The sequence below is a fragment of the Bubalus kerabau genome, chromosome 18, assembly GCF_029407905.1.
Source record: "Bubalus kerabau isolate K-KA32 ecotype Philippines breed swamp buffalo chromosome 18, PCC_UOA_SB_1v2, whole genome shotgun sequence".
In the NCBI taxonomy this organism is placed as follows: domain Eukaryota; kingdom Metazoa; phylum Chordata; class Mammalia; order Artiodactyla; family Bovidae; genus Bubalus; species Bubalus kerabau.
Window position 1 is genome coordinate 16,661,992 of NC_073641.1, and position 23,049 is coordinate 16,685,040.

The 23,049-nt window shown below is 41.0% G+C and overlaps 1 long non-coding RNA gene across 2 annotated transcripts; it reads left to right on the forward strand.

Moving 5' to 3' along the window:
* The first annotated feature begins 384 nt into the window (after positions 1-384).
* Positions 385-15,632, forward strand: LOC129633153 (uncharacterized). 2 transcript variants are annotated; one of them, XR_008704925.1, is made up of 4 exons: positions 385-561; positions 6,835-6,929; positions 7,426-7,509; positions 15,084-15,632. It is a non-coding gene; the product is annotated as an uncharacterized LOC129633153 (long non-coding RNA). The 2 variants fall into 2 exon arrangements; XR_008704926.1 differs by lacking the exon at positions 15,084-15,632 and adding an exon at positions 7,683-7,796.
* The last annotated feature ends 7,417 nt before the right edge of the window (positions 15,633-23,049 follow it).

Sequence of the window (23,049 nt, forward strand, 5' to 3'; positions counted from 1 at the left end):
TCTGTCTATTGGTTTAATGTACTTTCTTCAAATTACTTCCTGGAATGTGTTGATTTTAGGTTGTCATATAATCCTTAATTTGGGAGTATAGAATTTGGATGGCTGGATTTCATTCGTTCATTTATTTAAGGAAAACATATATGCCAGACACTGTAGCATTAACAACAAAACCAAAAACAAAACAAAAACAATAAAAAATATATTTAAAGCAAAGGCCAGATAATGTCCCTTTAAGAATTAGCAGCTGCTGTTGTCCATTAAAGTAGACAGGCTAAAACTAACCAGAGGTTTCCTCCTGTTCCTTTCCTAAGCTCTCCTTTGCAATTATGAAATACCTTTCAACTGTGTCCTCAAACATTTATACGAATGTATTTTGAATAATTGAGTCCTCAATAGATAGGTGCTATATTGCTATTGCAAATGAAAACATTAAAGTACAAAGAAGGAAATTGACTTCATTTAAGTTACTTGACAACCAATGTGCCAAACAGCCCAAGCAACAGAATTATCCAGGCATGGAGTCTGAGAGCAGTTTGATAAACACCTTTTACCATGTTGAAGGTAAGAATTGTATTAATTCAATAAAGCAAATTATTTCCACAGGGAAAAAGCACATGGGAACTGTACCGAGAACATTTCTGTCATCTGGGTATCTTATTTTTCCCAGGAAATTAGTAAAAAGTCACCCCGTGATTTTTCCTTGGTTTACAAAGATGGCTTGGAAGCCAGGATCAGTATCTGGGGGTGAAGGACAGGTCTGGGTAAGGTGAAAGGAGTGTAATCTGAAAGCAACTTGGTCATCAAAGAACATAAGTATATATGTTATAAATTCATTCATATTTGAATCAAAGGAAAGCAGAAAGAAAATGAAGTAAATAAAGGTAATGAATTTATTCAGGAAATAAAAGGATTATCAGCTCAGTGAAGTTTAGTAGTCACTGTTCAGCTTATACCTGAAACTCCATGTGGTTTAGGCAAGGCTACACCAGCTGTCACAATTCAAACTTGCTCCTGTATTATTCAGGCAGTTTTGCAATAAAATTCAGAGTTAAATTGAGCTAGCCTTTTCCATTTCCCTTTGCAGCCCTTCCCCCAACAATCAAGCTATCATAACAACAAAATAAAACCAAACAGTATCTCAGTAAGAACATTTTATGAGTTTCCCCTCTGTCATTATTCTCTTTTGGCTGAGCGATCTTTTTTTTTGACAACAGAGTATTTATCTCTTTGTAATGCCTAGATCCGCGATGCCATCCACTGTGGTAATAATTTAGCTGGATAAAAGACATGAAGTCCATTTTGCAAGTCAATTTGTAATTTTTGCATTTTAAACTATTTTTCCTCTTCCTCAAAATCCATTTCAGATGAGATTGACTAATAAAATACTAAAGTTTAGAAACCTGAATAAAATGTAATTTAATAGCTTTGAATATTGTGAAGAGAGAGTTTTAAAATTATAAGCTTAGAAACAGCAGATAAAATAATACAGAAAATACTGACAGATTCTCATATACATAAATAGAAATATTTGCACATAAATAACAGAACAGAAAAAGAGTTACAATCTCTATTTCATAGAGAGCTTGTGGAGGAAAATTCCATTGTGATGGGATCATCAGATTTTCCATTATTGCTCTTATCATACCATAACAATCTTTTATAATATACTTTAAAAAGTCCTCAAAGTCAGTCAAAATAAATGGACAAATCATAAACCAGAATAAATCATAGAAGGCTAAATAAATGAGGAAAGAAAGCTTTAAAAAGGTAAATGAACAAATGCCATGAATAGCCAAATTCTCATGAGAAGAAATCCGTGGACTCAATAAACATATTGGAAAAAATTTCAACTTCATTGGTGAACAAAGAAATGCAAATAAATCAGTAAAATGTACTTTTGCCATACTGAATTAGAAAAATATATAGTTATTAAACATATTGCTGGCAAGGATAGAAGTTAGTGGACACTATGGTACATTCTGGGCTTCCCAGGTGACACTCTTGGTAAGAACCTGCCTGCCAATGCACGAGATGTAAGAGATGCAGGTTCAATCCCTGGATCAGGAAGATCCCCTGGAGGAGGGCCTGCAACCCTTTCCAGTATTCTTGCCTGGAGAATCCCATGGACAGAGGATCCTGGCAGGCTACAGTGCATAGGGTTGCAAAGAATCAGACATGACTGAAGCAACTTAGCACACACACATGGTACATTCTAGTGGTTGTACAAATTGCTTCATTATTTTTGTAGCCTATCTTGAGTCCCAATGCTGCATCCACTATAGATCAAGAGCTATAAAAATGTCTTGTTTCTGCTTTCTGTCAAGATGGTAGACAAGCTTGGGCCGCAGTCTCCTACCCTCAAAAGCCACTCTGGAGTAACTGTAGAAGGGAGGTATGGATTCCAAGAACCAACACCATCTGCAATATTAACCAGTGGAGAATCCACTGAGGATCCTTGTCTCAATCAATTATTATAATAAGAGCTGCAAAATGTTGATTTCCTCTATCATTTCATCTATATTTATTAGCTACAGTCTTTTGTAAAGGGGAGTTTTCCTTCTTTCTTTCAAGTATAGCTATGGACTTCTGGGTGTTACAGTCGTTGTCATAATTATTCTCTTAATGCTCAAATTATTCCAAATTTAACCAGTGAAAGTCCCTGTAAGTTAGCACCTATGTCCCTTTGACATAATCTGATTAATTTCTGAGCACTTCTTTGGTTTGTAGGACAAGAGGTCCCAGGTTCACCTTGAATTTTCCCTGCCCTTGAACTGGAATCAGCAAATTTCCAAGATGTGCTTTCCCTTTTAGTGGGGAATGGTATCTAGAAACTCATTTGGCACAGCTAAGTCTTTAGTGATGAAATGTCAGGCATTGCTGTCTGTTTTTTGCAAGGAGCTTTTTGGAATAGGCATGCCCTTCTGACAGTTCCAATCATACTGTGTATAGCACTGCATATAACGTTGTTCCTCAAAGGTACAAGGTGGTCTTCAGGCCAGACACCTTCCTGGAGCTTCAGGGAGCTGGGTAGAATTGAAAAGGGGTGATTAGAGCAGAATCTTCCATCTTAGTTTCAACCTCAGCACCCTAAAATGAAAATGACTTTAGAAAAGAATTATGGCAATTATTACCCCCAACTTTTCTACCTCATCTGGGTCATTGAATAGACACAGTCCAAAGCTAAAACTTCTTCCAGATGTCTTCTTTATTTCCTGACTTAGCCCACCTATAGAATTCGCTATATTCTAAGGCAAATTACATAAGAGGCTTATTTGTTTAAGTGCCTTACTAGTCTCCAGGCCTCAGACTAAACTGGAATCAATTCTTCCCTTGTCTTAACAGGAGAATGTGGAACACCCAGTCACTGACCACGAACGTGTGTGGTTTATATGAACTCAATGGATCAAAAATACCAATGTCTCTATCGTTGTTCATTCGTGTCCAACTCTTTGCAACCCCATGGACTGCAGCACACCAGGCTTCCCTGTCCTTCACCATCTCCTGGAGCTTACTCAAACTCATGTCCATTGAGTCAGTGATGCCATTCAACCATCTTGTCCTCTGTCTCCCCTTCTCCTCCTGCCTTCAATCTTTCCCAGCATCAGGGTCTTTTCTAATGAGTTGACCCTTTGCATCAGGCAGCCAAAGTATTGGAGTTTCAGCTTCAGTGTCAGTCCTCCTAATGAATATTCAGGATTGATTTCCTTTAGGATTGACTGGTTTGATCTCCTTGCAGTCCAAGGGACTCTCAAGAGTCTTCTCCAACACCACAGTTCAAAAGCATAAATTTTTCAGCATTCAGCCTTCTTTATGGTCCAACTCACATCCATACATGACTTCTGAAAAAACCATAGCTTTGACTATACAGACCTTTGTTGGCAAAGTAATGTCTTATCATACCCAGTTTAATTTTCCACCTTGAGCTTTCTTGCTCCAGCCATGCTGAGTGGACAGCAGGGGACAGTACTCCTCTGACCCTTTGAAGAGTGGACTGGACTAAAGATATTCACTTTAGCCTGTCAGATTTCTCTTTAGGATTTGAACCAAGAGACCTAGAGGGAGGTTTCAGTCATCAGTGGTCTAATGTGGAATTGGGCCAATAGCCATGTATAATGTGAGAAAGTAAAGAAGGATGACTGAGAGTCCATGATACATGGACCAATCTGGAGAAAGAATCAGGGGTGAAGGAGGCCACACTATTGCTAAGAAACAGAGAGCTTCTGACATTCCAGCTCTCTGTGTCATCCCTTGTTCTTGGAGTCAGTGAAGTTTCTGTATCCTTGACATTAACTTCTCTCTTTAGTAGAATTAATTTGTTCCTTGCAATTGACAATCTTGGCTCTAATACCATATAATTGTGCACATCTTTTTTTGTTATAGGGAAACATTGTGTTTTGGGTTATTTTATTTGCAGTTATCAAATGAATAGGATGTTGCTAAATATTTGCACAGGAAAAAACTGCAGTATAAAATATTAAAAGAACATAACTTCTACTTCTTTGGTAAGAGCAATCAATGTTTTGTGAATCTATGCCTCTAGCAAGCCAACCAATCAGAACCCAGTGATGTCTTGATCCCATGTAAACCTCACACATGTGTCTAGTTATGTTATCAGGATTTGGTGATTCAACCTTGGTAGCACCTATTGTGGAAAAAAGCACCACTCATACATCAAGAACAGTAAATGTTTGTAGCTAGTGAGTTATATTAAAATAAAAATATGAAATATGATATAAGTATGGAGAGGAGACATTTTGAAATAAGTTAGGGAAGGAAAAAGATGGAAAAGAAAGTGACTGGCAGAGTGCAATTTGGTGTATGTTTGATCATCTCCTGGGTCTGGATAGCTCCTGAGCTGTCTCAGTCAGCTTCAGACCCAGGTGTCAGGATGGTAAATTCTACCATGGACGTCATAGAAGATGCTATTGTTGTGCACCCACCTCAGCCTCTTCATTATACTGATAACACCCAGCCCCCAGCTCCTTTACCTGTCGATTGGTAACAGCTCACAGGTGCACCCTTCTCCTGAGAACTGCCTTTTGCTAACAAAAGCACCTGACCTGGAAATGCTTGGGAAGTTATACCCTCCTCTGAAGGGTGGCTCATGGTTAATGTCTGACTGATAGGCAGCTCCATCAGCCAGTGTACTTGCTCCAGAGTTGCCTGTGGGATGAACCCACATCTTTGCCTGGATTTTCCCCTGGTCCCCAGCCTGCTGTCCTCACTCATCTACAGGTTTCCCCTGAGGGCATTCTTTCAATAAAACGCTTGATCAGTAATTTCCATCTCAGTTGTATTTCTGCTGCTGCTGCTGCTGCTAAGTCGCGTCAGTCCTGTCTGACTCTGTGCGATCCCATAGACGGCAGCCCACCAGGCTCCCCCGTCCCTGGGATTCTCCAGGCAAGAACACTGGAGTGGGTTGCCATTGCCTTCTCCAATGCCTGAAAGTGAAAAGTGAAAGTGAAGTCACTCAGTCGTGTCTGACTCTTAGCGGCCCCATGGACTGCAGCCTACCAGGCTCCTCCGTCCATGGGATTTTCCAGGCAAGAGTACTGGAGTGGGGTGCCATCGCCTTCTCCGAGTTGTATTTCTAGTGGATCCAATTTAAGATATCATATGTATGTGCTCAGTCGCTCAGTCATGTCCAATTCTTTGTGACCCCGTGGACTGCAGCCCAGCGGCTCCTCTGTCCATGGAATTTTCTAGGCAAGAATACTGGCGTGGGTTGCCGTTTCCTACTCTAGGGGATCTTCCCGATCCAGGGATTGAACCCGCATCTCTTGTGTCTCCTGCATTGGCAGGCAGATTCTTTACCACTGGGCCACTGGGGAAGCCCAATTTAAGACATCAGCTAACATTTAACTTGATTAAGCAGAGATGGTCTTCCACTTTGCTACTGTCTATAGATGTTCTAGCAAGTCAATGAAGGAATAACTAACCAGGCTGATCCTTTCATACTTAGTTACAGGTTTCCTCTGTGAGGAGATTCCCCTCCCTCTTACCATCTATGTTTACCATTTAGCACCTGGCACCAGAGTTGTCTTCAGAGTTCTCTTCATGTCTTTGTTTAGGAAAATGCCTTAATGAGCTGTTTGGGGGTGGAGGAGAGATCCTGGGGGCATGCATTTAAAGAGGAAGATGAAACAAAAAGACAGACAAGTTGATCTGTATAAGAGTAAACAAAGATTTTATATCGGGGTTAATCTGAAAGGACAGAGGACTGGGGGGAAAGGAGTGAGAAATTTGGAAGGAAGACTGATGAAGGAAGAAAACTCCCAGTAGTGGAGGAACCAAAAGATCTTTAAGGCCAAGGGTGTCTAATATTCAATAATAACAAGTTGTGTTATGAAGTAAACTCCTCATAACTCTAAATCTTCAGTATAAATTTAATTTGCCAGAACAACCTTGTGAGCTGGTGATGCAGGAAATAAAATGTCAGGGCAGTAAATATGCCAACCCCAGAGTCATCCCTTTGCTGACATCTGCAAGCGGTAACTACATCCTTTGAAAGGGGCAATAAGCCAGGTGTCCTGGTAGCAAGAAGCGGTAAAGTGAACGGTGGCTCACGGGGCACTAACTGAGGTAGGAATAGCTGCAGCATGAAACTGACTCAGGGCGGGGAGGAGACAAAGCGTCTTTTCTCCCCAACAAACTAGAAGAAAGTGACTTAGATGCACACACAGCACACACACACACACAGACACACCCCTAGAGGGTGCCTACTATTGTGAACTCAGTCTTTAATGAAATTCTGGCAGAGCGGAACACAAAGCATTTAAATTTGTAACACAGTTACATAACCTTTGCTTTCATTCTGTTTTTTTTTTTCACCAGAATAGACAACATCAGAGCCTGTTAGTGCTGTTCTTGGGAAGACTAAGTGCTTTTAGAAAGTGTACCCTGGAATAAACAAAGATAAGCACAATCTGGTAACTAAAAATATTTTCCTAAGAGGGAAAGTATGTACCTTTCCTTTCCCCCTTCTCAGAATCCCACTGATTTTTTCCATATTCCAGCCCAAGTACCCTTCTTCCTGATCTGTTCCCAGTCTGCAACGATTTCTTCCCTCTTTGAGCACTCTGGAACTTACAGTTTGAAGTGTTCTTAAATTAATATTAAATTTTACCATGGTTCGTAGTGTTATACCAATCAGGACTCATCTTGGGAAATACAGAGACGTATAACTGGTAGAATTTCAAAATATCTATGGGCCACATGGGATTTCTCACATCGAGAAAGTCAATCCATGTACCAGGGCAACCAAACCAATTTCAGAGTAAGAGTTTCCAAATGACTTTGTAAGCTCCCAAAATATAACAACAACTAATACTTGTATAATGTGCCATGTGCATCTTCTTTACACATGTTAATTCATTTAATTTTAGTTGTGATCCTATACATACTGCTCTTATCTGCATTTTACAGACAACTAAAGCATTGGGCTGCTAAATAGCTTATCTAAGGAAGTAGAAGAACCAAGATTGAACCCAAGCAGCCTATCCTTAACTGGTAAGCCATACTGCCTGATGTACACTTTTTTAAATCCTGGTCTACCAATTCCATTCTTCTCCCAACAAAACACCACAACCACTCGTATGACAAAGCTGTTGAGGGTAGACGAAAGGGAACAGGATTGATAAATGCAGCTTTGTTTAAAGTTTATCTTTCCCTTTCACCTGCAGTGCTGTGACGGAGCATCTGTTTGTTTGGCGTTTCTTTTGTCTGACCCATCACCCACTGAATTATTTTATCGTAAGTGTAGCAGCTTCAAGAGTTACTGTAAGGGCACAGACTAGAGTGAGTTCCAGATTCTACGTGACCTTATTCACCTCGGTCTGAGCTGTTTAATTTGCATTCAAGAGATGTGACAAGAGTCTTTTTTTTAAAGGTGACAGTTGGTCACCTAGTACTCTAGACTCAATGTGAATAAACTGTAAAAATTCACCTCCATCTTTTTGTGTCTAAGGTGTTTCATGTGTAAAACACTTGTGTGGTATATTCCTTTTATTACTTCTATAAATAAAACTATATTCTTACTGTCAAAGAAAGAGGATAAGGAAAACCTATATTCGTTCCCTCTGTCCTGGGAAATCTCCAACTCTGTAAGTTCTGGAGCTCTTGGTGTTTCTAATTTTTAACAAAAAAATTTATGCATTCATAAATACTAAAAGATCTAGGCCTTTGCGGTATATTTTATTGCTCCACATCAACTTCAAAAGTCTTAAATGTTTATCAGATAGGTGCTGAAATGGGTCCCAGGTCCAGAAACCTAGGACCTCTTTATTAAAGTAATTATTCTGACCTAGTTGTTGCAAAGGACAAGGCAGATATGTGCACATTCAGTCCTTGAAGAGCTCTTTTGGCAACAGATGGAGAAAGAGAATTTTTTAAATTTACCCTGAGTTTACCAATTTTACATTCATCTCTGGTGAATAAAATAAAATTGACTTGTATGTTGAGTATATAATTGTTTGTATGTCTTTTTTTCCCCTCACTGGATTGAATAACTGAAGAGCAAGACTCAGTCTCTGTATCTACCACATTACTTTGCCCAGTGCCTCATACCCTAAAGTTATTGAAATTGGACTAAATATGTTAGGCACATGTTGAATCTGTCAAGGTTAGAGCAGGAAATGGAAGAGAAGTCAAGAAGAAGAATCAAAGAAGAAATAAAAGAAATTTAAAGAAAGGGCTACATACAAAACTGTGGGTTAAGGGAAGGTGGTGAAGCACACGGGGGCTGAGACGAACAGGTAGCAGTCACTTCCTCTGGGTCTGAAAAAAGCAAGGAAAGGGAGCAGCTGCTGGAATCTGGCAACTGTAGAAAAAAGGCTGCTTCCCAGGTGACGCTAGTGGTAAAGAACCTGCCCGCCAATGCAGGAGACATGAGACGTGGGTTCAATCCCTGGGTCTGAAAGATCCCTGGAGAAGGGCATGGCAGTCCACTCCAGTGTTCTTGCCTGGAGAATCCCAGGGACAGAGGAGCCTGGTGAGCTACAGTCTACGGGGTTGCACAGTTGGACACAACTGAAGCGACTTTGCACACAGGCTGACTAGCAAGAGGTGCATGTTGGGTGGGGGAGGACATAATCTCTGCCAAACTGTGAGCTAGCAGAGAGAGAAAGGAAAAGAGTAAGGGCAGATGGAGAAAATACCTGGATCTTTTTCTCTTCCCAAGATCAGATATCCTGGAAGGGCTCCCATTGGCTGAGCCAAGCGGAAGCCAATAGACAGAAGATAAAGTGAATTGTAAACCGAAAGGGAACATGGAGAGTATGCAGTACTTATATACCAAAGTTCACTCATTCAACACCCACTGATTACTTAGCATGTAAGAAAGCACTGCACTCAGAAATGTGAGAGAAACATATAAAATTAGCATAATTCCTAGGGAAAGTGGTTATTTACATTTAAAAAATGATTTATGATAGACTGTAGCTAAAAAAAAAAAATCTATTTTTAAAGTGTTCCCTTCAATAGTATAAGCACATGGTTAAAATGGGCTTGTGATGGAAAGTTGCAGTTCACTTCCTCATATAACTTTCTTCTCAGAGAAAAAGTCTGTTGAATTCCATGGTAATCTACACATCTCCAAAAATGTGCTTATACTGAAATTTTGATTGATCAGCTGTAGACACTGTTAACTTACTTCAGGAAAACAGTCCCAGAGAAAAGACTTCCATTTAATAATAGACTCAAACCCCATCTCTACGGCTGGATCACTACACAGTCACTAGTGAAGGTAACTAGTGGAGAATTTCCACCTAGGTGTGCAGAACCTCCACATAGGTGTGCAGAACCTCCAATCAGCTCCTCAGCATCTTCTTTAAAATTTAATTTTTTGAAGTATTAATAATTCATGGATATCTTTAAAATCAATTAGCATTACAACTAGTATAATGGGGGGGGGGAGTTCTTGTTCCCTGGACTATTCCATCTCTTTTTCTTCTCCACAGAGGTACTATTTTCAAACCTTTTGGCTGTTTCTTTCAGTATTTATCTCTATATTTCTACACATATTCTGGTAACATTTTGACTTATATATATAAAAATATTCAGAGTAGTTATATAAGTAAAATCATGTTTATGAAATCTTTAACCTTTGCTTTATTTATTTTTTTTAGTCTTTATTTCATTTGCTTTTTAACTCCAATTTCTCCACACCTCTGGATGAGGTTCCCAGATGAAAATTCAGTGCCTTAAAAATTAACCAATTGTAAGAGGACATAAAGAATGTGTCCTAATGCCCATAAGTATTTAATAGATATACTCTTGAGACACACATAAACCACAATGCCAAACTGATTTTAAGTTCATTTAAGGAAATTTTAAGAAACTTACCACAGTTTTCCCTCAGAATCTGAGGGAGATAAGTTCCAGGTCCCCCATGGATAGCAAGCTCCTTGGATGCTCAAGTCCCTTACATATAATGGCACAGCACAGCTGGTCCTTGGTATTTGTGGGGTCTGTGTCTGTGGATTTGAGGGGGCTGACTGTGTATGAATCTTCATCAAAAATTATTTTATTTTCAGATCCCTTTTCAATATACATATGCCTTATTCCTTCTACCCCAATATCATATTCACTTTAAAAATACCTTCATATTCAATTTATGGCTTACTGTGACACAAAGATAATTTCTTTATTTTCTTGTCTTGCATTTTGTAAGATATTTCCCTCTTAAGTGAATTAGTTTCTGCTTCTGTTATCTCATTTGGATCCTAAATTTATTCCCCACCCCCAGAAATAGCCAATATGCTAGATCTGTATTCTTTGTTCAGCAAATTTGTAAGAAGAATATTATGTTCCAATGTTGATTTTCCAAAGAACCAATTCAGTTCCATTTCTGAATACCATCTCTCCCCATCATTACAGAGGTTTTTCTGAAAGCATTCTTTCTACTAAGTGATTCGGTGTGGTGTCTATTTTGAGCATATGAGCAAGTGCAATTATTTCTAAACCTGATCACAGTGTTAAAGTTACAATAGAAAATTCCATTCAGTTCCATAAATCTTTATTAGAATATATGTTGATGTCTTCATCACTGAATGAAGGGATGAAATATCAGACACAACACCTCAGTTCAAGAAATGTATGGTATTTGGAGTGACACATACATGAAATAAGTAAAATGTGAAATGAATGGAGTGAGAGCCAAAATGAATAATGCAGGCAAGCATCCAGAAAATAGATCATCGTGAAGTAGTTGATGCAGGGTTTCGTGAGATTGTTGAGATGAGAGAGCCTTGAAAACAGAGGGATTGAGCAGAAGGTAGGCATGTTGGGACAGTGGGAATAAGAGACAGTTGTGGCAGAAGTAATATGTGGAATGTGGGAGACAGTGATGGCACCTACTTGCCTATATTGTGTTGGAGTAGGGAGAGCTAGAATCAAAATGACTAGGCAGGGAGAGCTTGCCTTCCATGTTGTGGATTATGACAGTGGATGATTTTTTAAAAATCGTTATTTCTTATTTGCTTATTTAGGTGTGCTGAGTCTTCGTTGCAGCACACAGGATATTCAATCTTTTTTGCGGCAATGGGATCTTTTTTAACGGCTTTTGGTTATGGCATGTGGGATCTAGTTCCCCAACCAGGGATTGATCCCAGCCTTTTGCGTTGGGAGCACAGTCTTAGCCGCTGGACCACCGGCAAGTCCTGACAGTGGATGATTTTAATTGTAATGGTGTCTTACTACAGATGCTCGCAGGGACACAAAAGTCTCAACTTATGCAAAGTAAACCTTGGAAAAAATGTTGCATACCAGCACCAACAAAGCTTATCAATGAGAAGGAATTCTAGGTGGAGTGGAACTACACAGTGGTTTGAAGTAAGAACAATTATCTGGAAGTGAGCCTAAGGCGTGCAAGTCCCCATTGAGAGCTGAAAATCTGTAGATTTTGATGAGTGTGAGTGCCGGTTGCTTCAGGGTTATTTTTTATCATTCAACCTCCCATTCATCCTCCCTATCCCATTTTCCTCCTTTCAGCTCTTGCAGTCCCATCTTGTCTGTAAGTGTTCTGGAAAGACCAGCACTGTATTTGGAGAGCCAGTCACACCAGGTTTGTGACAGTTGTACATGGTTCATCGATTTCATGTTTATGCCAAAATGATCAAGCTGCAGGTGCTGATAGGAAAGCAATATAAATGTATTTTAAAGCGTTTCCAACTAGTGCAGAATTTGAGGTAAGACAGCAGAGAGTCAAAATAAGCATAATGGGAGTGGGGATTTTCTCTGTGTGTCTGTGTGTTTTAAACCAGTAGGCTGAAACAGATCAATTCACTGAACAGCAATTTATCAAAAGATTAGTTGACTAAAAAAAAAAAACAATTTGCTAAGCACCAGTTTGCCAAACTGTGATTTATGGACTAGTAATTAGCTGATTGAATAATTCGTCAAAAGACTTATTTGCTGAATTAGCAAAATGTCATTCTATTAACTATTACAGCAGAATGGCATATTTGCTCATTCTATTCATAAAGGTGCAAAAAAAATGTGGCTATTTTATTTTTCAACAAAAATCCAGTCTTGTAAGCACCCTTCCCACCCCCGTTTTTGCCCTACTGAGTATTATGTGTGGGTGTGTGTATGTGAGTGTGTATCCAGGGGAATGCAAATTAAGGATTTATCATTATATTCTGACTTCAAGCGTTTCCTTTTAGTTTATGCCTTTTCAGTAACTGTTTGTTCTTTCACCATTCTCCTTGTCCCTGACAAAGATGGCTTCTGAGGTCGTGGTTTTTGTGTTCTTGTGGCAATCACATGGAGAAGGAAATGGCAACCCACTCTAGTATTCTTGCTGGGATAATCCCATGGACAGAGAAGCCTGGCGGGCTACATGGGGTCCCAAAGAGTCGGACACAACTAAAGCAACTGAGCATGTGGCAATAGCAGAGGGAGGGGAGAGGACTCTGATCTGTGAGTGGATCCTTGTCCTTCTGTGGAGAGAGTGTTCCTTGTCTATCTGTCCCTGCTCTCTCTGCTGGCTCCCATTGCTGAAGTTTCTGGAGAAGTCGTGGTCTGGTTTCTCTCGGGGTAGTCTTGTCTGTCAGCTGCTGTGGATGTTGCATGGTTTGCTTGAGATCTGGCCATGAACTCCCCTTTGGTCTTGACCTGGGTCATGGTCCTGAGACATGGCTCTCAGTAAGATGACCTGGAGAAGCTCACCAGCCAGCAATGTTAACTCCTTTGTGCTCCGCCCACAAGCCACATGGGCGCTACTAGCAACTTTTCATGCCACCTAGAGCTGAGAAAGTCTAGGAAGCCCCCCAATACCATGTCATCCCATAACCTTTCCAATTTTACTCTAAAGCAGCTGCCTTGAGTTGCTAAGAGTGCCGCGCACATCGTTGGGCCCCTACATTGTGCCCTGCAAGGGTCCTTAGGAGCCTCTGTGAAGTCTTGTAGCTTTCTTCTCAGCTTATATTCACTGTGATACCAGTGCAGAGATCAGTTAGCAAATATCTCAAGTCTTGCTTTTTTTACTTCTGTTCTTTGTCTTTCTCCATTATCTCACGGAGGCTGAAAGGGGCCAGATTTCTACTTCTTGTTGGCCTGTTAGAACTTCCCTTCCATCATGCCTTCTGCCTGAGAGGGCTTCCTCCTTCTCCTCCTTTTGTAGGGGCTATAATGACAGGCTGGCTCCCTGCATGATTGCTTAATTTACTGGGGAGAAGAGAGAAGAGAAATATATTTTCAGCTCATATTTTAAAAATTTCATGTGTATGCCTTTCTTCCCTGATCTTCTTCCTCTTCACCACAGTTGGATCTAGGGCTGCCTGCCTACTGTGGGGAGAAAACAGGAATTACAGTTAGACTCCCAGAGGATACATAGAGGGTGGGTGGCTGACATGGGATCGAGTCAGGAGAGAGGAACATGTGGCCCAAGCCAGGCTGAGGAGGAACCCAAGCAAATGCATCAGCCACAGACTTCATGCATCCATACCACCAGTGTGATGGGAAGGAATCCATTGCTGAGAAGGTCCTAGGTCCCCACAAGGACATACGTCTATATGCCATCTTGGGGAGGGGCGAATGGGGGCATCTTTTTTTTCTTATTTATTTTTGGCTGTACTGCATCTTCCTTGCTGCATGTGGGCTTTCTCTAGTTGCACCAAGCAGAGGCTACTCTTCGTTGGGGTGCTTGGACTTCTCACTGCACTGGCTTCTCTTGTTGCAGAGTACCAGCTCTAGGCATGCGGGCTTCAGTAATTGTAATGCTTGGGCTTAGTTGTTCTGTGGCATGTGGGATCTTCCCGGGCCAGGGATTGAACCCATGTCCTCTGCATTGGCAGGAGAATTAATAACCACTGGACCAATAGGGAAGCCCTGGGTCAGGGCATCTGAGAAGCAGAATTTCCCTATAAGCACTATTGATACTGAAAAGAAATTGTTGAGGCTGAAGAGATTAAGATATTTCAGTGCAAGTGAAGATTAGAAAAATAGAAAAGCTACATTTACTTTTCATATTTGAATTTTAGTTTAAGTAAATCTGTGGAACTACTTGAAAAGTTTATAGCAATTCACTTTGCACAGAAACTCAGTGTTCTGTGGGTATTCTTTTACAATATTATTTTTTTGGGTATTTTTACTATTAAGTATTGTACAGGTCACAAATGTGAAGTTTTGTTTGTTTGTTTGTTTGTTTCATTTTGTTTTTAATGATAGGGTTGGTTTCTTTGGTTCAAAGAATTTTCCACCATCTTCTGGCTTTCCACATCCACTTAATCGACTTTGCTTTCTGGAGTAGGACGGAATGAGGCAGAGCTGCAGGTGTGTGCAGGGAACTGGGTCTGGGGATGTTTTCCCACATTTATGTGTGCCCTCTGCCTCCTGTATTCACACTCACACGCACACTCACCCTTTCTGCTTCAACTCCTAATACACTTGATTTTGCTTTCATTTTCCCAGGGGTATGTTATTCTTCACATATCCAAGATAAAGGGTAATGAAAGACCAATCACTTGTGTATCACACATTAAACATTGCTGAATTGTTGAAGTATCTGAAAGGGGAAAGAACGTGCTTTTGCTTTATGTTGCATTGGAGGAAAATAGAGGAAGATCTTTTACTTCCACCCACAGTATTTTTCAGCTCCTGTTCTCTGCCGCCCGCTCTCAAACAGCAGCCTCTGAAGAGAAGATGAAAACTTCAAGAAAGTTTGAACCAAGCTGAGACCAGGAGTGACCAGAGTGGAAAATGATGCCACAATGGGCTGAGCTGATGTGTCTGGAATCAATAAGAGTGAATCCAGAGGTTATGTCTTATCTAGGAAACAGCAAAAAAAAAAAATTATTTTCCCAAACAAAACACGACACTGAATTACAATTTCACTAATTTTTATTGAAGAGTACTAAGTGGGAGGCAATATTTTGGGCACTGCTTAGCAGAGCTTACAGAATTATTGGACAACCACCAGGTAACCAGTGGACAAGGTGATTCAGGGCACTGGTTACCAGCAGCCCTGGTTTGTTTGGGACCAGGGGGATTCCTAGGACATAGGGCTTTCAGTGCTAAAATGAAAACCAGGCAAACCAGGATGAGTTGGTCACCCTCCTTATCAAGGCAACTTTATAGCTTCAGTGATTAACTTCTATGATTTTAACCTCAAACTTTTTCTGGATCATAATAACCCGTGATGTTTAAAGTAAATTATGAATCTGTAGATGTTTGCTTTTTACTAAGCAGAGGTGTGTAGGAAAAAATTCTGGTCTTTGGAAAACTGATTCTGTTGCTTTACTAGCTGACTGACTCTAAACTAGTCATGATTAATCTCCAAACTTCGTGATATAAAATGAAAATAACCGTCATACAGGTTTGTAAGCAAAGTAATTCATGTGATGATGTTTTGCATATTTTAAAGTACTATGCAGATGTGTGATATGATTTACTTGGAGATGGAGTCCTGTAGAAAAACAATAATAGAAAACAAAATTTCTATTTTTCTTAGTCTCTCATGATGAAGTTTTCACCTAAAATGTTTTATAATTTAGCAGGGCTAAAAATATTTGAAGCTATTACTACAACAGAGCACAAAGTATTATTGTACTGCCATCTTTGGGACATATTTTGAACTACAGTTTTGTGTAGTTAAATTGTTTTTCAAAAGCAATGTAGTTATGTTTTAAAAGTATCAGCAACAGTGAGTATGGTCACTGGTGTAGAACTTGAAGGCTTTTTAGCTCCTAGGCCAACTATAAGATATTGAGTCAACAATGATTCAGATCAGTTCCGTTCAGTTCAGTCGCTCAGTCATGTCCGACTCTTTGTGACCCCATGAATCACAGCACGCCAGGCCTCCCTGTCCATCATCAACTCCCAGAGTTCACTCAGACTCACGTCCATCGAGTCAGTGATGCCATCCAGCCATCTCATCCTCTGTCGTCCCCTTCTCCTCCTGCCCCCAATCCCTCCCAGCATCAGAGTCTTTTCCAATGAGTCAACTCTTCGCATGAGGTGGCCAAAGGACTGGGCTTTCAGCTTTAGCATCATTCTTTCCAAAGAAATCCCAGGGCTGATCTCCTTCAGAATGGACTGGTTGGATCTCCTTGCAGGCCAAGGGACTCTCAAGAGTCTTCTCCAACACCACAGTTCAAAAGCATCAATTCTTCAGCGCTCAGTTTTCTTCACAGTCCAACTCTCACATCCATACATGACCACTGGAAAAACCATAGCCTTGACTAGACGGACCTTTGTTGGCAAAGTGATTAGCACCTGTCAAAGAGTTATGACTGACGCTGGTTTCCTGGAATGATTAGCTGGTAAAGCTGGAAGGGACATTAGAAGTCAGTTTTTGCAGATGGCTTCCTGTCTGCAGCCCCCAAACTCAGGAATTTAGCAATAGGAAGATTTTACCCCTGGGAAGCGCCCTGGAGGATGGGATAGCAGTCTCTGGCACAAAGGAAAGACATTGACATCCAGATTCTACATGTATATATCATCTATGTATCTATTTGTGAATGAATGAAGGAACAAAACTTTTGGTGTTAGGGTCGATTCCTCACTGACCCTGGCTCTATCTGAATTGAGTAAGGGTGGAAATCAGAAAATCAGCCTTGGAGTCTCTTAGGGAGTATGTGTGCTGGCCCGAGGGGAACTTTGTGGGGGTGATGAGAATGGTTTTCTGTCTTCATCTAGTGGTGATCACATTTTGGTGTATATAAACATACAGAGTCATCAAGCAGTACACATAAGGTTTGTACAGATTTTACTTTATGTAAATCATGGCTCAATAAGATGCTGTTAAAATCTCTTTTCCTTACCTTAATTTTCCACCAATTAAAATTCCCTTTGGGTTTGTTAGTTCTTATTGTATAACATTCTGGTGGGTTGGTGGCAGGGGTTAAGTCAGCCTGGAGTATGTTAGGTTTAGTATGTTAAGAAGCAGAAGCGGGTAGGAAATTTCTGAAGACAGCTCGTCTCCACTTTGTAACTTTACTCAGGAATCAGGGGGTGGCAACTGCTTCAGATATCACAAAAGGAACATCTCCACCTACTCCTTGCCTGTCCTGGATGGTACAGGCTGGAGAAGAAACACAGCTGTGCTAATTTAGTCTCATATTACATTTATCGCCATAAATCTCAAGTGAAGTGTGAAAGTCACTCAGCTGTGTCTGACTCTTTGCAACCCCATGGAGTGTACAATTCATGGAATTCTCTAGGCCAGAATACTGGAGTAGGTAGACTTTCCCTTCTCCAGGGGATCTTCCCAGGGATCGACCCAGGTCTCCCGCATTGCAGGCAGATTCTTTACCAGATGAGCCACAACCGTCTGAAAATCCTTGCAATCCTATTACATTTAGTGAGTAAATTTGCTGTCCTACTTCCTAAAATTATTCATCTGTTAACCCTCTCTTCCTCTTCAAACAAACCACACTCTCTCAGCTCAGACCTTGTTTCGTATTTCACAGAGAAAAGAGAAAAGCAGTCAGGGAAGAAATGCCTCATCTTCCCATCACCAAGTCAAGCAAACTATCTGGATCCATATTCAGTCTGTCTTTGCTTCTCTTTCAATGCGTCCATGGTTATCAGTGAGGGCTATAGGTAGAATTTAAAAAATGCTGATGCCCAGATCTCACTTTCAGAGGGTCTTAATTAATTAATCCAGTATGGAACATTCCTTTTTTTTTTTAATTCTCAAGAGATTCTAATATATAGATGGAATTTAGAACCAAGAGTTTAGAATGCTCAAGTTCTTGTAAGTTGGCAACTCCTCTGCTTACACAATGGCTCCCACTCTTTCTCCTCGCTTCAAAACTTTTGTCTTTCACATATCTTTCCTTTTCCTAGATGATCTATTTTTCTCTCTGCTAGAAAAATCCCATCAGTATATGTGTGCTAAGTTGCCTCAGTTGTGTCTGACTCTTTGCAACCCTTTGGCTTCTCTGTCCATGGGATTTTCACAAGAATACTGGAGTGGGTTGCCATGCCCTCCTCCAGGGGATCTTGCTGACCCAGGGATCAAATCCTTGTCTCCAGCATCTCTTGCATTGGCAGGTGGGTTCTTTACCACTAGCACCACCCATATAAATAGGTCCTGACATCTTCTATCTTAACCACAATCTCAACTCCACTTTTCCCTCTATCTGCTCCCTTTATAGCAAAACCCCTTCGCATAGTTGTTTATGTTTATGCTCTCTGTTCTAAAACCATCAATTTTCTAATTAACCTACTTTTGTTTCTGTCATTTGCTGTTGAAAGCCTCAATATCCTACATGTTGGCGTGTTCAATGACTTTCAACTTTGTCTTCTTTCACTTTTCAGTCATATTTAGCACAATTGATTTTTCTCAAACACCCTTTCTCTAGGGGATGGAGTTGTCAGTCTCACATTGGTCCAGGCATACCCACCACAATCCTCTTCCCTTGTCCTTGCTAGGGCTTCTTTTTAGACTCCTTTGCTAGTTCCTCCTCTCCTCTTCAAGCTCTAAGCCCCAGCCCACCCTCCTGGCTCATCCCTGTCCCTGATCTTCTCCAGACACCCTGTTTCCCAGGGTAACCTCCTAAGTGTGTGCTTAGTCGCTCAGTCATGTCTGATCTTTGGGATCCCACAGACCATAGCCCACCAGACTCCTCTGGCCAAGGGATTCTCCAGGCAAGAATACTGGAGTGGGTAGCCATTTCCTTCTCCAGGGAATCTTCCCAACCCAGGGATCGAACCCAGGTCTCCCACATTGCAGGTAGATTCTTTACTGTCTGAGCCACCAGGGAAGCCTCTGAGCTTTTTGGCTGCACTGCACAGCATGTGGGATCTTAGTTCCCTGACCAGGGATCAAACCTGCACCCTCTGCATTGGAAGCAGGGAGTCTTAACTACTGGACCAGCAGAGAAGTCCAGGGTAACCTCATCCAGTCCCAGATGTGGGTGTCTCACACATGAGTATTTCTTGAACTCTCATTTCTTTCCTAAGAGCCAGGCTCATACTCAGTTGCCTCCTCAACATCTCAATTTGGATATCAAATAAACATATCAATCCTTATTTTTCTACACCATCCCAATGTTGAAAACCTAGTAACTGGCACCTGAGGTGTTAAAAATCATAATTTTTAGCAGCAGGCTCTTCCTTTCCCCTTCACTCCATTTCCAATTAATAAGCAAATTCAGATACTTTCTGAATATTGTCACTTCTCTCCATCTCCTATTGTTACCAGCCTGATCCATGCCACCATACTCTCTTCCCTCAGCTATTTTAATACTCTCTGCTGCCATTCCTGCTTTACAGACTATTCTTACACAGCAGCCAATGACTCTTTAAAAAATTGTAAATATATATAGAATTTAGAAAGATGGTAACAATAACCCTGTATATGAGAGACACTGATGTATAGAACAGTCTTTTGGACTCTGTGGAAGAGGGAGAGGGTGGGATGATTTGGGAGAATGGCATTGAAACATGTATAATACCATATATGAAACGAGTCGCCAGTCCAGGTTCGATGCATGATACTGGATGCTTGGGGCTGGTGCACTGGGATGACCCAGAGGGATGGTACAGGGAGGGAGGAGGGAGGAGGGTTCAGGATGGGGAACACATGTATACCTGTGGTGGATTCATGTTGATATATGGCAAAACCAATACAATATTGTAAAGTTAAAAAATTTTTTTAAAAAGTAAAAAAAAAAAATGTAAATCAGATCATATTTCTCCCAAACTCAACCATTCCCCTGTCCCCTCCCACGAGGGCTGCCCACAAACCTTGGAATCAAAATCACATCCCTTTAACACAACCTACCAAACCTCCTGTTTCCTCCCATTCTCACCATTTTCTCTTTCATTCACTCCACTACAGCCACTTGTGTTTATATCTGTCCCTCAAAAGGCCCAACTTGTTTCTGCCTCAGGGTCATCGCTCTTGTTTGTCCTTTTGCCGGGCGAGTTCTTCCTAGAGATCTTTGTAGGTCTCACTTTTTTTCACCTTGTCCTGGAGTCTGCCTCAAAGTCATCTCTGGGAGAAATCCTTCCTTAGTCCCCCAGCGGAGGACAGAGCGAGAGGATTTCTTGATGTTGCTCACTGCTATGTTCCCTAAGGCCTGGAACAAAGGAGGTTCTCAGGGACTATTTGTTGAAGAAATGAATGTTTTGTGCTGCCTTTAGCATGAAAGCCTCAGTGTATCAACTATAGGATATAATATACAAAGTAACTCTATCTGTAGGAACCACATGACTGATTTGAAGGAAGTTTAATAAAAGGACTTATAAACTATGGACAAGGCATAGGGAAACCACAAGATCGTGGTGTACTGGCAGTGAGAACGTGTTACCAAAGCTATGGAGCGGGGCCTAGAGAGGCTGCATGGGGGGATCATCTTCTAGGATGATGGCCATGGTTTCTCATGAAGCATGGTTACAGGGAGGGCTTCCCTGGTGGCTCAGTCGGTAAAGATTCTGCCTGTATTGCAGGAGACCTGGGTTCAATCCCTGGGTCGGGACAATCCCCTGGAGAAGGAATTGGCAACCCACTCCAGTATTCTTGCCTGGAGAATCCCATGGACAGAGGAGCCTGGTGGGCTACAGTCCATGAGGTAGCAAAGAGCCGGACAGGACTTAGTGACTATCATTTCACTTCATGATTACAGGGAGAGAAAGACTTGACTAAAAACCTAGCTTATCTATTAGCATTGGCAATTCCATTACAAATAACTGACATTCTGATTTATGTATGAATTCTTATGAACTTAATGTGATCCTTAAAGTGTTAATTTGATTCTCCTGAGACTTTGCTGACAGGTTTTGAAGTTGCAAGACTGAGAGCTAGAACCCCAGACTGAGGTAAATTCAGGAAAGAAATGACTGACACTTCAGCAGATTTTCTAAAGTTATGCATAGTGGGTATATATACATACAGTAAAATACACTTTTTTGGTGAGTATTTCTGAATTTTGACAAGACATACACAGTCAGGTAACCACCACAATCAAGATGTAGAACGTCTCACTTACGGTTCGAGTCTCCTCATGCTCGGTCATAAATCAATTGCCCGTCTTTCCCTCCAGCCCCCAGTGACTACTGCTCTGTTTTTATTCCTATACATTTGCCTTCTCCAAATGTCATGTAAATGGAAGTATTGAGTATCCATTTGAATCTGGCTTCTTTCACTTAGCCTAATGCATTTGAGATTTATCCATATTGTTGTAAGTACCATTCATTTTTATTTTTAATTTTTTGAGATGTAATTGATATAAAACATTATATGAATATTAAGTGTACAATGGACATTTGAGTTGTTTCCAGATTTTGGCTATCATAGATCAGAGCCATTATAAGCTTTCGCATACAAGTTTTTGAGTGAACATGTTTTCAGTTGAGTAAATGTTTTGGAGTGGGGTTAGAGGGAAGGTAAGTATATGATTTATCCTAATGACAAAGTACCATACTATTCTCCAAAGTGGAGGTGCCATTTTGCATACCCATCAGCAATGCACCAGATCAGTTCACTCGCGTCCGACTCTTTGAGACCCCATGATTTGCAGCACGCCAGGCCTCCCTGTCCATCACCAACTCCCGGAGTTCACTCAAACTCACGTCCATCGAGTTGGTGATGCCATCCAGCCATCTCATCCTCTGTCGTCCCCTTCTCCTCTTGCCCCCAATCCCTCCCAGCATCAGAGTCTTTTCCAATGAGTCAGCTCTTCGCATGAGGTGGCCAAAGTACTGGAGTTTCAGCTTCAGCACCAGTCCTTCCAATGAACACCCAGGACTGATCTCCTTTAGAATGGACTGGTTGGATCTACTTGCAGTCCGAGGGACTCTCAAGAGTCTTCTCCAACACCACAGTTCAAAAGCATCAATTCTTCGGCGCTCAGCCTTCTTCACAGTCCAACTCTCACATCCATACATGACCACTGGAAAAACCATAGCCTTGACTAGACGGACCTTTGTTGGAAAAGTTATGTCTCTGGTTTTAATATGCCATCTAGGTTGGTCATAACTTTCCTTCCAAGGAGTAAGTGTCTTTTAATTTCATGGCTGCAATCACCATCTGCAGTGATTTTGGAGCCCCAAAAAATAAAGTCCGGCACTGTTTCTGCTGTTTCCCCAGAGTTCCAAATGCCCCATATCCTTGTACACACTGTGTAGATATGGTTGTTTGTTTGTTTTTTCCCATGCCCCAACCCCTCTTCTAATAGGTGTGTGTTAGTCTCTTAGTTGTGTCTGACTCTTTGCAACTGCATAGACTATAGCCTGCCAGGCTCCTCTGTCCATGGGATTCTCCAGGCAAGAATACTGGAGTGGGTTGCCATGTTCTTCTCCAGGGAATCTTCCCAACCCAGGGATTGAACCCTGGTATCCTGCATTGCAGGCAGATACTTTATCATTTGAGCCACCAAGGAAGCCCTTTCTAATAGGTACATAGTGTGATCTCATTGTAGTTTTATTTTGCATTTTCTCAATGACTGATAATTCTTTTTGTATGTTTATTAGCCATCTGTGTATCTTCTTGGATGAAATGCTTCATCAATCTTTTGCTTGTTTTTAAAAATTGTATTATTTTTGTCAAAGTTCAAGACTGTGTGTGTGTGTGTGTGTGTGTGTATATATATATATGTATAT